Source organism: Pleurodeles waltl, chromosome 9, assembly GCF_031143425.1.
Source record: "Pleurodeles waltl isolate 20211129_DDA chromosome 9, aPleWal1.hap1.20221129, whole genome shotgun sequence".
Lineage (NCBI taxonomy): Eukaryota > Metazoa > Chordata > Amphibia > Caudata > Salamandridae > Pleurodeles > Pleurodeles waltl.
The window spans coordinates 499,501,271-499,515,809 of record NC_090448.1 but is presented as its reverse complement, the minus strand read 5'-3'; the positions used below and the strand labels follow the sequence as shown (position 1 = coordinate 499,515,809).

The 14,539-nt window shown below is 48.5% G+C and overlaps 1 protein-coding gene across 1 annotated transcript in view; it reads right to left on the bottom strand.

Moving 5' to 3' along the window:
- Positions 1-14,539, bottom strand: part of LOC138259541 (coiled-coil domain-containing protein 170-like) — a 439,156-nt gene that overhangs the window by 156,344 nt on the left and 268,273 nt on the right. The window lies entirely within an intron of this gene.

Sequence of the window (14,539 nt, the reverse complement as noted above, 5' to 3'; positions counted from 1 at the left end):
TTACTTAATGCAATTACCTCTGTGATTCCTATATATATACCTGATAATAGATTGGTGCATTTATCTATTACTGTTTTCATACTTTCTCATATACATCCTAAATTTACCTCATTTTCTCCTTGATATTTATCTATAAATGTCCTCTATCTACACATCCACAGGTAATCTTATCTAATAATTGTTAGCAAGAGCGTCATATATCCTCAACCTACAGATGATAATGCAGTTCTTCATTCCCATTCAGACCCCTCGGGCTTTTCGTTTTGAGCTGTATTATGAACTGTGACTCCAAATATCTCAGTTGTAACTCTCTATCTCCTCCCCTTTCATTGCTATCTACACTCGCAATACCAAAAAATCTCATGTCTGTCCATTTAGCTCCATCATGAGTCATAAGGTGTTTTGCAATAGCATAGGTTGTATCCTTATTTTGCACAGCTCTAATATGTTCCAAAATGCGTTTTTTTAAAGGACAAATTGTACTGCCCACATAACGCAGACCACATGTGCATTGAATCACATATACCACATAGTTGGAATTACATGTAATCTTTTTGTTGATAATCATCTTGTTACCACCAGAGTCCTCACATTCCTTCACGTTGATCCCAATGCGGCATGCTTTGCACTTCTAACAGCAAACAAAACCAATTGTTTGGCTCGAGAGCCAGTTAGACTGTTCTTTGATCTAAAAATGACTGTTGACCAAAAGGTCCTGTAGAGATGGTACTTTTTTATAGGTAACCATAGGTTTTTCCCCAACCAACTTTCCCACCTCAGGGTCCTTCCTTATAATGTCCCAATATTTTCTCAAAATTTTCGAGATCAAATGGCTCTCCTTGGTGTATGTCATTACAAATCTGATAGTTGTATCTTCTTGAGGTTTTTTCATCATTGTTTTGTTCAATATATTAACTCTAGTTCGAGATCTTGCTTTTAGTTCCCCAGCTCTAATATCTTTGTATTTGTATTTTCTTTGAAAAAATCTCTGTCTCATCTCAGTGAATTTTTGTTCCATTTCACTCTATGTGGAGCAGTTATGTTTTATCCTGGCAAATTCTCCATAAGATACACTCTTTTTCATTGGGATGAATGTGAAGGAATATGAGGACTCTTGTGCACTTTGGAACATATTAGAGCTGCGCAAAATAAGGATACAACCTATGCTATTGCAAAACACCTTATGACTCATGATGGAGCTAAATGGACAGACATCAGATTTTTTGGTATTGCAAGTGTAGATAGCAATGAAAGGGGAGGAGATAGAGAGTTAAAACTGAGACATTTGGAGTCACAGTTCATGATACAGATCAAAACTAAAAGCCCGAGGGGTCTGAATGGGGATGAAGAACTGCATTATCATCTGTTGGTTGAGGATATATGACGCTCTTGCTAACAATTATTAGATAAGATTACCTGTGGATGTGTAGATAGAGGACATTTATAGATAAATATCAAGGAGAAAATGAGGTAAATTTAGGATGTATATGAGAAAGTATGAAAACAATAATAGATAAATGCACCAATCTATTATCAGGTATATATAGGAATCACAGAGGTAATTGCATTAAGTAAGGTTAATAGTCCCAACAGAATAGAAATGGACATAATGATTGTTGTGAATAGTGATATTCTCTGCACATATTAATTTAGACAATCTGTGTAGAGTTGGGCAGGTTTTGTGGTGGTGGGGTGCTTGGTTTTTAATGTACAACAATTAATTTATTTTTAATAGACTACATGTCCCATAATGCACTAATAGGGGTCATAGGAGAGACACTATAAATAGGGGACATGGAGATAGGACTAATTTACTGTGATGAAGAAAAGTAGGTCGTTATGCGTTGGTGATGAAGGATGGTGATTTAATTTTGACTGCAATAAAAATAAATAACTTCCTCCTGGAGTGCGGTGGTGAAGATGCTTGCAACTGTTTGTTCTTGGATATATATATATATATATATATATATACATATATATATATATATATATATAGTCAATGAAAAAAACAAAGGTAGAGGGATGTTATAGTTAGGCTCACATTCCAAGCGTAGAAAACCATGAGAGGTTCAGCAGTTAAAGTTAGAGATACCTCAAATAACTATAACTAGTGCCCTAAGCTAACTATACCTTAAGTTTTCTTATTTAAATTTTTTTTTAAAAAAAGGGAAATTACTCCAGCTGGCCTCAAACCCCAAAAGCTCAGCGTGAAGGTCTGCAAGCTAAAGGGATTGGGTGCTTTTTAAATTTTTAAGCCCTTTATGGGATTTCTGGGACTGCGAGGTAGGGGGCCCACGCAGAGCATTAGCAATGTATCCGCGAATATCGCATGGCATCAAAAACGTTTTTTTTACATATTACCTTTACCTACAAACACTTCTATATTCAGGCCCAGGTTTCAGACTGACAACACTCTCACCCATTATTTCAATTTCTAAAACCCCTTTTCAGCCCCAGGGACCGTGTCCTGGTATATAAAATGACAGCTGCAACTTTCTGGTCAGGTTGCAGCCAGCCAATCAGAGAACTCCCCTTGTCTCGTGTATTCGCGAATACTTCATGATCTCCAAGAAATAATTGTAAAGTTGCCGTAGCCAGAAATATACAAATTTGAATTTCCCTAAATTTCTCCAAAACTACTGAACAGATTCACACCAAATAACTAAAAACGTGATCTGTCTGCCAACAGCTAGCTTTCTGATAAATTTGGTGTAGTTCTGTCCAGTGGTTTGGCCTGTAGTAGTTATAGTTAGAGTTCTTTCAAGTATCTAAAACTTGTGCCCTAAGGTAACTATAACTCGCACCCTCGCCATGAGAAAGTCAGTGAATTTCCAGGGTTTCTGTAACGTACCATAATTTTAATTGCTATACGGAAGCCAAGGGCTGGCCCAAGAGCCAGTCTCTGCGGTCAAACCCCCTAACCACCTAATCCGATGCGGTGCACAGCCCTTTGCGCATGCACAGAGGAAGTTAGCTGCATCCTCTGTGGGTGTGAAAATAGGTGTGAGAGGGTGAATCTGGGGGTAAGAGTGGCTGTCATAGTGTCTGTCTGGGAGTGAGAGTGTGGAAATCAGTGTTTTAGTGGGTGCATCAGTATGTGGGTCTGTGAGTGGCTACGTGAGAGTCTGAGTGGGTCTGTGAGTGGGAGTGGGAGAACTGATTAAAAGAGAGAGAGAAAGTGTGAGAGAGAGATAGAGTTTTTTAGGCTCTGATGTCTGATATACTTAGAATTTGTTATCTTTCTCTCTAATTTATCATAAAAAACATGTTTTTGTTTTTTTAAATATAATATATATTTTTTTATTTAAAACAAATAATGGAAACTAGTCCAGTTGGACTCAAATCCCCATAGCTCAGTATGATAGTCTGCAACCTTCACACTGAGCTATAGGGGATTTTTTTTCTTTTCTTTTTTTTTCTAGCCCTTTATGGGCTTTCATATTATTTATTTACAATAAAAACATTAATCAAAAGCCCCTTAAGGGCTATCTGGCACCTCGGGGGAAGCCTTAAGTGCTCCCCTGCGGTCCCTATATATATTTTTATTTGAATTAATTGTTTAAAAAATGCCCTTCACATGCTACCTGGCACTGCAGGGGAAGCCTTAAGGCTTCCCTTGCAGTGCCATTGTTTCAGGGACCATGAACCTGCTTTGGCAGTAGCTCCGTGCTTTCTGAAGCAATTCATCTCTGTCCCCTGCACGCGTAAAACTTTGGATTTTGTAGTCAAGACACAGCAACAGCTATGCCCTGGGGCTAGGCCCCCGGGACATAGCCGAAGCCGGCCCTAGGAGGTGGCAGTCCCCAGGGCCATTAGTGGCCCCTCTCCAACAGGACAAAGCCTTTTTTTACACTTTTCCCCGGGGCGTTGGGAGGCCACAAGACCCTCCTCCCATGTATTTAATTAGAAGCCTCAGGGCCCCCAGCATATACTTTCATCAATGCCCCCGGATGTGGTGGTCCTCTGGGCTCAGGGGGCTGTGGGCCCCCAGCATATTATAAATAAGGCAGCCCTGGGGAGGTGGCAGTCTCCAGGACCGTGGGGGACCTTTGGCCACTGGCATATGATACAATAGAAGCCCAAGGGGTGGTGGTCCCCAGGACGCGGGGTTGCAGTCCCCGAAACATAATTTGTAATGCACCCAGGATCTGACCCAACCAGGGGCCTATAAAAAAAAAAAAAAAACAGTGAGCCCACGCTTGTTATTTTTGGGGGTGGGGGGTTTGCAGCAAATTTGTGAACTAGCTGCAAAAAAATAATTACAAAATGCTTTTTTGCTCTGAGAGGTACCTCTGGGACATCAGTGCTAAGGGGTAAGACTGTCCCTACGCGTGCCCCTTTTATTTCATTTTGAATTTATTTCTGGGACATGGCCAGAGATATAAAAACTTGAATTTCCATAAACTTCTCAAAAACTACTGAACGGATTTACCCAAATAAGCGAAAGCATGATCTGCGTACTAACAGCTGGTTTTCTGCCAAATATGGTGGAATTCTGTCCCTTGGTCTGGCCTGTAGTCGTGTCTAAAGAATCATACAGAAATTAACATGAGAAAGGCAAAGTTTTTTGAGCCCCCTTTTTCTCAGCCCCTGCTTGACAGATCACACCATGCGCAACAAGAATCACCTCAACACTTTTTGGGGAAATTTTCGGGAAGATTGATCAAACGGTGCCAAAGATATAGGCAAGTCAAAAAATGATTTTCCTATGGAAAAAGGGTCCTAACTATAACTATCTACTGGCGACCGCCAGTAGGTAAAATAAATATATATATATATATATATATATATATATATATATATATATATATATATATACATATATATATATATGTCTCACCACCCGTCTTCTTCCAGGGACCAGTGGCACCACGTGAACTTGTGAAATCATTCAGTGGTACCAGATTGATTGTCAGCAGCACATTTTTAATAGCACAACAAACATAAACCCTTAATGGCCATTTATGTACATACTTACCTATATATACTTTAGTTACATTAGGACACATGCTATAGATACTTCAGATACCTAACTATAACTGGCAAATTTCTATGTTTTTTTTAGTTTAAAACATGACATTGTTAGTGAACATTTCACCAAACTATAACGTTACTTTAACCTTCGTTTTCTTTTGTTTTTTGTTTTAGTGAATACACACACAGACACACAGACACACAGACACACACACACATATATACTTAAAAAGCAAAGGTTATAGGTCTGTTATAGTTAGGTTCAGATTTGTCATGCACAAAACCATAGAAATTCAGCTGCTATAGCTAGAGCTATTTTAAGTAAGTATAACTTGTGCACTAAGGTAACTATAACTCGTGACCCCGCCATGCACAGCTTTCTCATCAATAATTTTACTGCACATGTAGCAGTGATATTATCAATAAAGTAATAAAAGATTACATGAATGATGTAATATCATAGGTAATTAGCACTGCATGGCAATAGCTCAAGTTATAGTTACCTTAGGGCACAAGTCATAGTTACTTGAATTAACTATAACAACTGAATTTCTATGGTTTTGTGCATATAAATTCTGAACCTAACTATAAGGCCCTTCTAACCGTAGTTTTTTTTAGTGAATTTGTAAGGTTTTTTAATTCCATTTCCTAACTATAACGTCCCTGTTACCTTTGTTTTTTCATTGAATTTCTACGGTTTTATTAACGTTAAGTAAGATGCCCATCACAATGCATGGTGGGAAAGGGAATTGGAGGCAGGGCCTGGCATTGTGCTGCCCCTCCAAAGCTTGCTGCTCCTGCCCCACTCCTCCTTGACATCCATTGTCCAAGTTCATGCCCCTGCTCCCTCATTACAGCCCTGTTTGACCGCTGTTCGGCCACTGCCCTTCCTGCCTGTCCTGAACAGTTAGCTTGCTGCCTGATCTACCTCCTTCCTACCTGAGTCAATGCACCAGGCCCCTCCCACCTGCTCTGCCTGGTCTGATGTGCTGCTATTGCCCTCCATTTAGCTTGATGTACCTGCCTATTCCTCTTGCTCTTTGTTTCCAAATTCTATGTCCCATAATTTCCCTCCTGCTTAGCTTATGTGCTTAGCTTGATGCCCTACCCTCCTTCCTATGCCCTCCAATGTCTGTGTGCATGCTCCTGCTCCTTCCTTTCTGTCCACCATGTTCCACATACCTGCCACTGCTCATCCTATCTACTCTGAGTGTTCTGTTGAGCTGCCACTGCCCCTCCCACCTGCCTAGCATGGTCAGATGGTTGTCACCTCTCCCACCCACATCTACTTTACCTGTCCGAGTTCCATGGCCCTAGCCCCTCCCTCCTGTACCCCATGGTCCATTTTGCTGCCACTCCCTTCACTGTTGTGCTACAACTGCTCCTCCTGCCTGCCCTGCGTGGTCTGTTTGAAGCCCCTGCACCTGCCCTCTCTTGTCTGGGTCCAGCCCCTACCCCTACCTTCTGTCCTCCATGGTCCTTTGTGCAAGCCCCTGCCCATTGCCTCTTGCCCACCATGGCCATTGCGCTGCCACTACTCCTCCCGCTTGCCATGCATGGTCCTCTGTGCTGCCACAGCCCCTCCTACCTGGCATGTGTGGTCAGCTCCCCTTCCACCGTCCCTTGGATGTTTGCTTGTATGTCATTATAGTCTAACTGTTGCCCTCAAAGGAGTGTTGTGTTTCCAGTGCCCATCCCGCCTGCCATCCATGGTCAGCTAGCTGCTCCTCCCCCTTACCCCTGCCCTCCATTTACCATGTGTAGGCCTCTATCCCCACCCTCCTGACTTGTCTTGTCCGTTGCCATATCCCTATCCCCTCCCTCCTGCTATTCATGGTGTGTTATGCTGCAACGGTCCCTCCTGTCTGTCCGGTATGGTCAGCTTGCTGTACTTGCCTCGTCCCCTCAGCTCTCTGATGTCCATGTGCATGGCCCTGTCACCTCACTATTGCTTTCCATGGTCTGTTGTGCTGTATCGCTGCCCCGCTAGCCCTGTGTAGTGTTTTGTGCTGTTGCAATCCAAACACCTGCCCTTTAAGGCCAGTTTGGTGCCCCTGCCCATCTCCCTCCTGTCCTCTGTTGTCCAAGTCCCTACCCCATTCCCCTTGCCCTCCGTGAGCCAATGTACCATACTTGCAAACATTTTGAAGTTGGTAAGAAGGAGTTTGAAAAAGAAACCTGGGAAATTGATTTTCCCCACTTATGTACATTGAAAAAGAAGACCTTTTAGGCAAGAGACAGATAAAATAAAGCTCTTTTGGCTTAAAGACATTGAGAGTCTCCTGCCTGAATCGGGTCTCTTGGCATAAATGGTTGAACTGACACTGCCTCTTCCTCCTGCTGTCAATGGCCTAGTATATTGCCACAGCCTGTCTTGCTTATCCTGCATGACTGGTTTGTTGCTCCTGCTCCTCTTTCTCCTGCCCTCCATGGTCTGTTATGGCACCACTGTCCCTCGCACCTGTCCATCGTGGTCAACCTGTTGCCTCTGCAACCTGCCCTCAATTACCTGAGTTGTGGCCCTGATTTCTGCCACAGCACAGTATCCTAATGAACAACTAGATTGCTAAAATTCTATATTTATTATAAAACTACAGCATGCCTGACATCATCTTGATGTAATCAAAACTGTAATATCTAAAGCATTTCCTTTGAAAATGATAAAAATGAGAGGGTCTTATTTCCAATTAAATTATGGTTAGTGCGCTAAAAACCTAAAATGAAGACATATTGTCTGAGTATTCATGTTTTTTTATCCTGTTGATCCCTTGACAATATCTTTTACTTAGGGGAGAAGATGGGGTGTTACGGCCAGAGTTCCAGACTTTCCAACTGGAAAACCAGGTTCAAGTTTCAACGTCAGCTCGACATCCTGTGGTTTTGGCCAAATTACTTAGGGGGTAATTCTGACCTCGGCGGTAAAAGTCGCTTACCGCCGGCCAGAAGGCCGCCATAACACCGCCGCGGTCATTCTGACCCGCAACTGGCAAACCGCCAAAAACCCGACATCCACAAAAATCCGCCACACCAAAGGTCAGCGGGAAACTGGCGATGACCAAACCTCCACCGTCACGCCAACAGAAATACGCCCATACCATTCCGACCCACAAATCCCCGCAGCGGTCTTTCAACCGCGGTATTCCATTGGCGGTGCACACCGCCGCGGTCAAAATACACACACCTTTACAAAACACTACCACATTGGATAATTCAAAATACACACACCTGAGACACATACACACACCACTCCCACACACCCAATTAAATATAAAACACACACCCACATCACCCACAAACCCCTACGACCACAATTGCGAGTGAAGGACAGAGAGAGAGAGCACAGCATAGAGTACACCATCACACAGAGGCAAATCACAACATCACCCACACAATTTCCACGCACAAAACACCATACACCACCACACTCACCACACTCTACAACACATACACCACCCCTCACCTCATCCACACCACCCCATGGCACCCCAAAGACACCCCAGGTTCTCTGACGCAGAACTCAGGGTCATGGTGGAGGAAATAGTTCGTGTAGAGCCCCAGCTCTTCGGGGCACAGGTGCAGCACACCACCATTGCCAGGAAGATGGAGCTATGGCAAAGAATAGTGGACAGGGTCAACGCTGTGGGACAGCATCCACGCAATCGGGACGACATCAGGAAGCTGTGGAACGACCTACGGGGGAAGGTGCGTTCCATGGTATCAAGGCACAACATTGCGGTGCAGAAGACTGGCGGCGGACCCCCACCTACTCCCCCAGAATTCACAGCATGGGAGGAGGAAGTCTTGCACATACTGCATCCTGAGGGCCTCGCAGGAGTAGGCGGAGGAATGGACTCTGGTAAGTCAGATCTTCACTACTCCATTCCCCCCACCCCACCTGCATGCCAAATCATACCCCCACCCCCATCACACCAACTCCTTGCAAATGGCTCACCATCACATCCCACCCATCCCAAAACTTAGCCCTGCGTGCGTCCCCAAAGCATGGACACCCATCCCCTAAGCATGCCCACTGCACACACCCATCACCCCCACAAGCCACCGTCACAAAAGCCCCCACAAGGGAATGCCAGCACTGGGGGACACGGCCACCCACCCATTACACGAAATGCCACACACAGAAGCAATAACCGTACTCTTATACCCCTGCAGGACCCGAACGCCACCACACCGCCACGGAGGGTCCAGAGATGTCCATCCCACCCCCAGAAGAGGCCCCCAGTGATGACAGCAGCTCTGTCTCCCTGGACCCTGATGACCAGCCCGGCCCATCGGGGACCTCGGGACAGTCGGTTCCCCACAGACAGCCACAGGCTACACCAGACCTAACCCCCCTCTGGGAACACCAGCACAGCTCCCACCCAGCGGGCCCATGCCTCTGTCTCCAGGACACGTCAATCAGCGGTGTGTCCACCACTACAGGGCACCCAGGTTGACCCACCACCCCAACAACAACAGGGACCTGGGGGCAGTGGTAGTGGGCACACCGTCCAGTGGACAGAGGCCCAGGGAAACAGGGGAACTGGGAGGGCTGCTGTGTGACAGGGGGGGGACAGGCCCAGGGAACCGACTCTCCAAGAGGCCCTCTCCTCCATCATGGGAGCATACCACCACTCCCAGGAGACGATGGCTACGGTACTGGCCAGGTTCCAGGAGATCCAGGTCATGCAGGAGCAGCAGTACATGGGGTTCAGAGAGGAACTGAGGAACATTAGTTCCGCAATGGGGACCATCGTCGCGGCCCTAACCCAGATAGTCACCACATTGCGGGACCATGTGGCACCACAAAGGGCCCCTGTCACTAGCCTGGACCAGGAACAGCCTACCACCTCCGCCGGCGCTAGTGGACAGGAGGCCCCCACACAACGACAGGCCACCAGAACCCCACCTCCTGCAGAAGAAGAACCACCCCGCAAGCAGAACCTGAGATCTCACAAGAAGACAGAGTAGGATTGCAAGACCCCCGCCAGCAAACGATACCCCCTGATGTCATCCCACTGTCCCACATTGTCACCCTGTCCAACCTTGAACTGCCCCTGCTCCATCCTTCCACAGGCATATGGACAATGCACCTGTGCGACTGAGAACTGGACTCTGCCATGGACATTACTCCACCATCACCCATCCCCGTTTTACAATCATGTTCCTTAAATTTAGCACTTTAATTAAATCACTTCTTGCACTCAAAAAATCTGGAGTCTGCTTGTATTTTGAACAAATGTATTAGACATAACTGTGCCAGTTACATTGTGATGACAACATACCACTGTCACACAGCTGTAGTCCATGGGCAAACAAAGCAGAGGTCACGCAGTGGGGCCCACAGCTCTGAAAACGGAAGGGAAAGTCACAACTCAGTTAACAGGAACTGGGGGGGAACTCAGACAGTAGAGAGGCAGGAGACTTGAAATAAATGTAAAATGGCGTGGTTGATTCGTACCTGTGTGCTACTGAAAATACTGTTGTATCACTGTGTCCCTGTTGTCTGTGTCGTCCCCGTCGTCCTCCTCCTCTTCACTCTCCACAGGCTCCACAGCTGCTACAACACCACCATCTGGACCATCCTCCTGCAGGAAAGGCACCTGGCGTCGCAAAGCCAGGTTGTGAAGCATACAGCAGGCCACGATGATATGGCACACCTTCTTTGGTGAGTACATTAGGGATCCACCTGTCATATGCAGGCACCTAAACCTGGCCTTCAGGAGGCCGAAGGTTCTTTCTATAATCCTCCTAGTTCGCCCATGGGCCTCATTGTAGCGTTCCTCTGCCCTTGTCCTGGGATTCCTCACTGGGGTCAGTAGCCACGACAGGTTGGGGTAACCAGAGTCACCTATTAGCCATACACGGTGTCTCTGTAGCTGTTCCATCACATAAGGGATGCTGCTATTTCGCATGATGTACGCATCATGCACTGACCCAGGGAAATTGGCATTTACATGGGAGATGTACTGGTCAGCCAAACAGACCACCTGGACATTCATAGAATGATAACTTTTTCTGTTCCTGTACACCTGCTCACTTCCACTGGGGGGAACCAAAGCCACATGGGTCCCATCAATGGCACCAATGATGTTGGGGATATGTCCAAGGGCATAGAAATCACCCTTCACTGTAGCCAAATCGCCCACCTCAGGGAAAACAATGTAGCTCCGCATGCATTTCATCAGGGCAGACAACACTCTGGACAAAACCTTAGAAAACATAGGCTGAGACATCCCTGATGATATGGCCACTGTTGTTTGGAATGATCCACTTGCCAAAAAATGGAGTACTGACAGAACCTGCACCAGAGGGGGAATCCCTGTGGGTTGGCGAATGGGGGACATCAGGTCTGGCTCCAGCTGGGCACACAGTTCCTGTATAGTGGCTCGGTCAAGTCTGTATGTAAGTATGACATGTCTTTCTTCCATTGTCGACGAACCACCAGCGGTCTGTACACGGGAGGATTCCTCCATCTCCTCGCAAGTCCCAGCGGACGGTGCCTAGGAAGGACAACATGGAGCACAGAGTCAAGCAACCCACAGGTACGTAACCACAGCTTGCACATTACACGATTCGCTATGCATTGAATGGCTTGTATGAGTGGCAATGCAAGGCCTAGGCCTGTGTGAAGCCGTAGAAATTCAGCCATGTGGGCCCTTGAAATGGCGGCTGCCTGACCTGTGAAGTGTGACAATGGGATGTGAGGTCAATGCGCTGGCGTGGTACACCGTGGCGGTAGGCGGTCGAAGACCGCGGCGCAAAGCAGCATTGGTTAACATTGAACCCTATGGGTCTCAGGAGCCAATGACGATGTGCGCCGGCGGTCGCGGTACGCACCGCCGCGGGCGTGACCGCCATTTTCTACTTGCTTAATCACTCGAGACCTGATCATCCACAGGAGAGGACCTATACTGCAAGTGCTGCTGTGAACTCGGTCTGGAAGAGACAATGGCTGCTGCGACTGGGGAAAGGGCCCCTGCCTTCACATCTGAGGAATTGGAGAAACTTGTTGATGGGGTCCTCCCCCAGTATGCGGTACTCTACGGTCCTCCAGACCAACAGGTAAGTACACTGGGAGCACGTAGTATGGGCTATGCCTGTGTTGAGTGGGGTGGATGTAAGATGGTGGGGAGGGGAGCGAATGAGGAGTGCAACGCACGACAGATGAGAGCATGTGCCACATGGCAAGGTTGGGGAGGGGGTGCCGCGCACATCGACCATGCAGAAAAGTGATGATATTTATTTTTCAACCCTGTACATGTCACATAGGTCAGCGCCCATCAGAAGATCGACATTTGGCATACCATCGCCAAGGACGTCCGGGCCCTGGGGGTCCACAACAGATGGGGCACCCACTGCCGCAAGAGGTGGGAGGACATCCGCCGCGGGAGCAGAAAGACCGCCGAGGCTCTGCTGGGGATGGCCTCCCAACGTAGGAGGGGTGCCAGTCGTCAATTGACCCCCCTGATGTCCCGGATCCTGGCGGTGGCCTACCCCGATTTGGATGGGCGCGTGAGGACATCACAGCAGACACAAGGGGGTGAGTATCAGCACATTCCGCTATATTAGCGCACAGTGGGGGCGTCTGGGTGGGGGAGGAGGGCTGTGGCTATCTCTAGGCCAGGGCGGTTTCTGTAGGCTAGGCCCCTCCGTTAGACATGGCCCTGTGCCCCCGCCCCCCACCTCTGTAGGGTGCTAAGTACAGCTATCCATGGCCCGGGCTCACCTATGTGTGCATTTGTCGTCCAAAGACTTGTAGGCCAAGTCACTATAATTGAGTAGTGTACGCCGAGTGCGCGGCGTAGTGCAGGGGGCTTCTGTGTCTGTCCTCTCCGCCAACGGTGCCGCCAATGCATGCACTCAACATGTCTTTCTTTCTTCTCCCCCCCCCCTTTTTTTTGGTTTTCCTGTTCATGTGTGCATTAGCATCATCAGGCGGAGGAGAAGTGGCATCGGCGCACGAGGGAGCTGCATCTCACATGGCCCCGGAGGGCCCTGCAACCGACTCAGAGTTAACCAGTGAGACGGAGGGCGAGGGGGGCTCCACAACGGGGACCCGTGGAGACGTCAGCGACACCGACACGTCCTCGGAAGGGAGCTCCCTTGTGGTGGCGGCAACATCCGTGCCCACCGCAACAACAGGTACAGCCGCCACCCAGCGCACCATCTCCGCCCTCCCAGCAGACCCTCAGCTTTCACCCCGTGCCCGCTCGGGCAGGAAGCCGGCCATCTCCTTCGCCCCTGGCACCTCAGGTCCTGCCCCAGTTACCCCTGCTGCCCTCAGTGCGGAGATCATTGACCTCCTCCAGACGCTCATTGTTGGGCAGTCTACCCTTTTGAATGCCATCCAGGGGGTAGAAAGGGAGGTGCATCGGAGCAATGCATACCTGGAGGGCATTCATTCGGGTCAGGCTGCCCATCAGCGATCGTTCAACGCTCTGGCCTCAGCAATGACGGCAGCAATTGTCCCTGTGTCTAGCCTCCCCCCTCCAGCTTCCTCAACCCAGTCCCACTCCCCTGTTCCTCTGCCTATCCCAGACACACCTACAGACCAGCCTGCACACACATCAACACCCAAGGGCAGCTCATCCAGACATAAGCACCACAGATCACATAAGCATTCACCCAAGCAACATCCACATGCAGACACAGCAACACCCACTGCCTCCACTGTGACCCCTCCTCCTCGTCTCCCTCCTCCCTCCCTGTGACGTCTCCACTCACACCTGCATGCACACCACCATCAGCCAGTACGTCCATCACCACCACACCCACCAGAACAGTCCGCACACGTGCAGTCACCACCCCCACTACCATTTACACGTCCCCTGTGTCCTCTCCCAGTGTGTCTGTCACCCCCTCTTCCAAACCACACAAACGCAGGCAGCCACCCACCCAACAGCCATCCACCTCACGACAGCCTCCGTCACAAGCACCTGCACCCAAAGACAGCACACTTGACACTCCTACAACCACATCCTCTTCCTCCACTCCCATACCCACTACAACTACCCGTCCCTGTCTTTCTAAATTGATTTTCCTTTCCAACCTTGACCTCTTTCCAACAACTGACCCACCCCCTCCATCTCGTAAGACTCCAACCAGCACCTCAGCCACCACAAGCCCTCACCTACTAGGACCATCGTACAGGGCTATTGGAGTCCACCAACTCCTAGGGCAGGAACATCGGCCAGCAGCAAGGGGACAGCCAGCCCACCCCCTGGGAAAAGAAGCAAAAAAGGGAAAGGCCGGCGCCACAGGCCTGAGACGGCTGCCCCCAAGGACACCACCCTTGCACCGTCACCTGGCCCATCCACCAAGGGAGGCAAGGGCCCCAGAGATTCTTCCAAGGAGGGCAAGGGCCCCAGAGATTCTTCCAAGGGAGGCAAGGGCCCCAGAGATTCTTCCAAGGAGGGCAAGGGCAGCAGGGCGAAGAAGTCCGGCAGCAGGCGAGCTGCTCAGGAGGGCCACACCAGCCCCATTTGGGGTGTGACGGAGGAAACCCACGGGCCCAGGAGTCCAGCACAGGAGGGCCCCGCAAGCGATAGGTCGGATGGTGACTGAG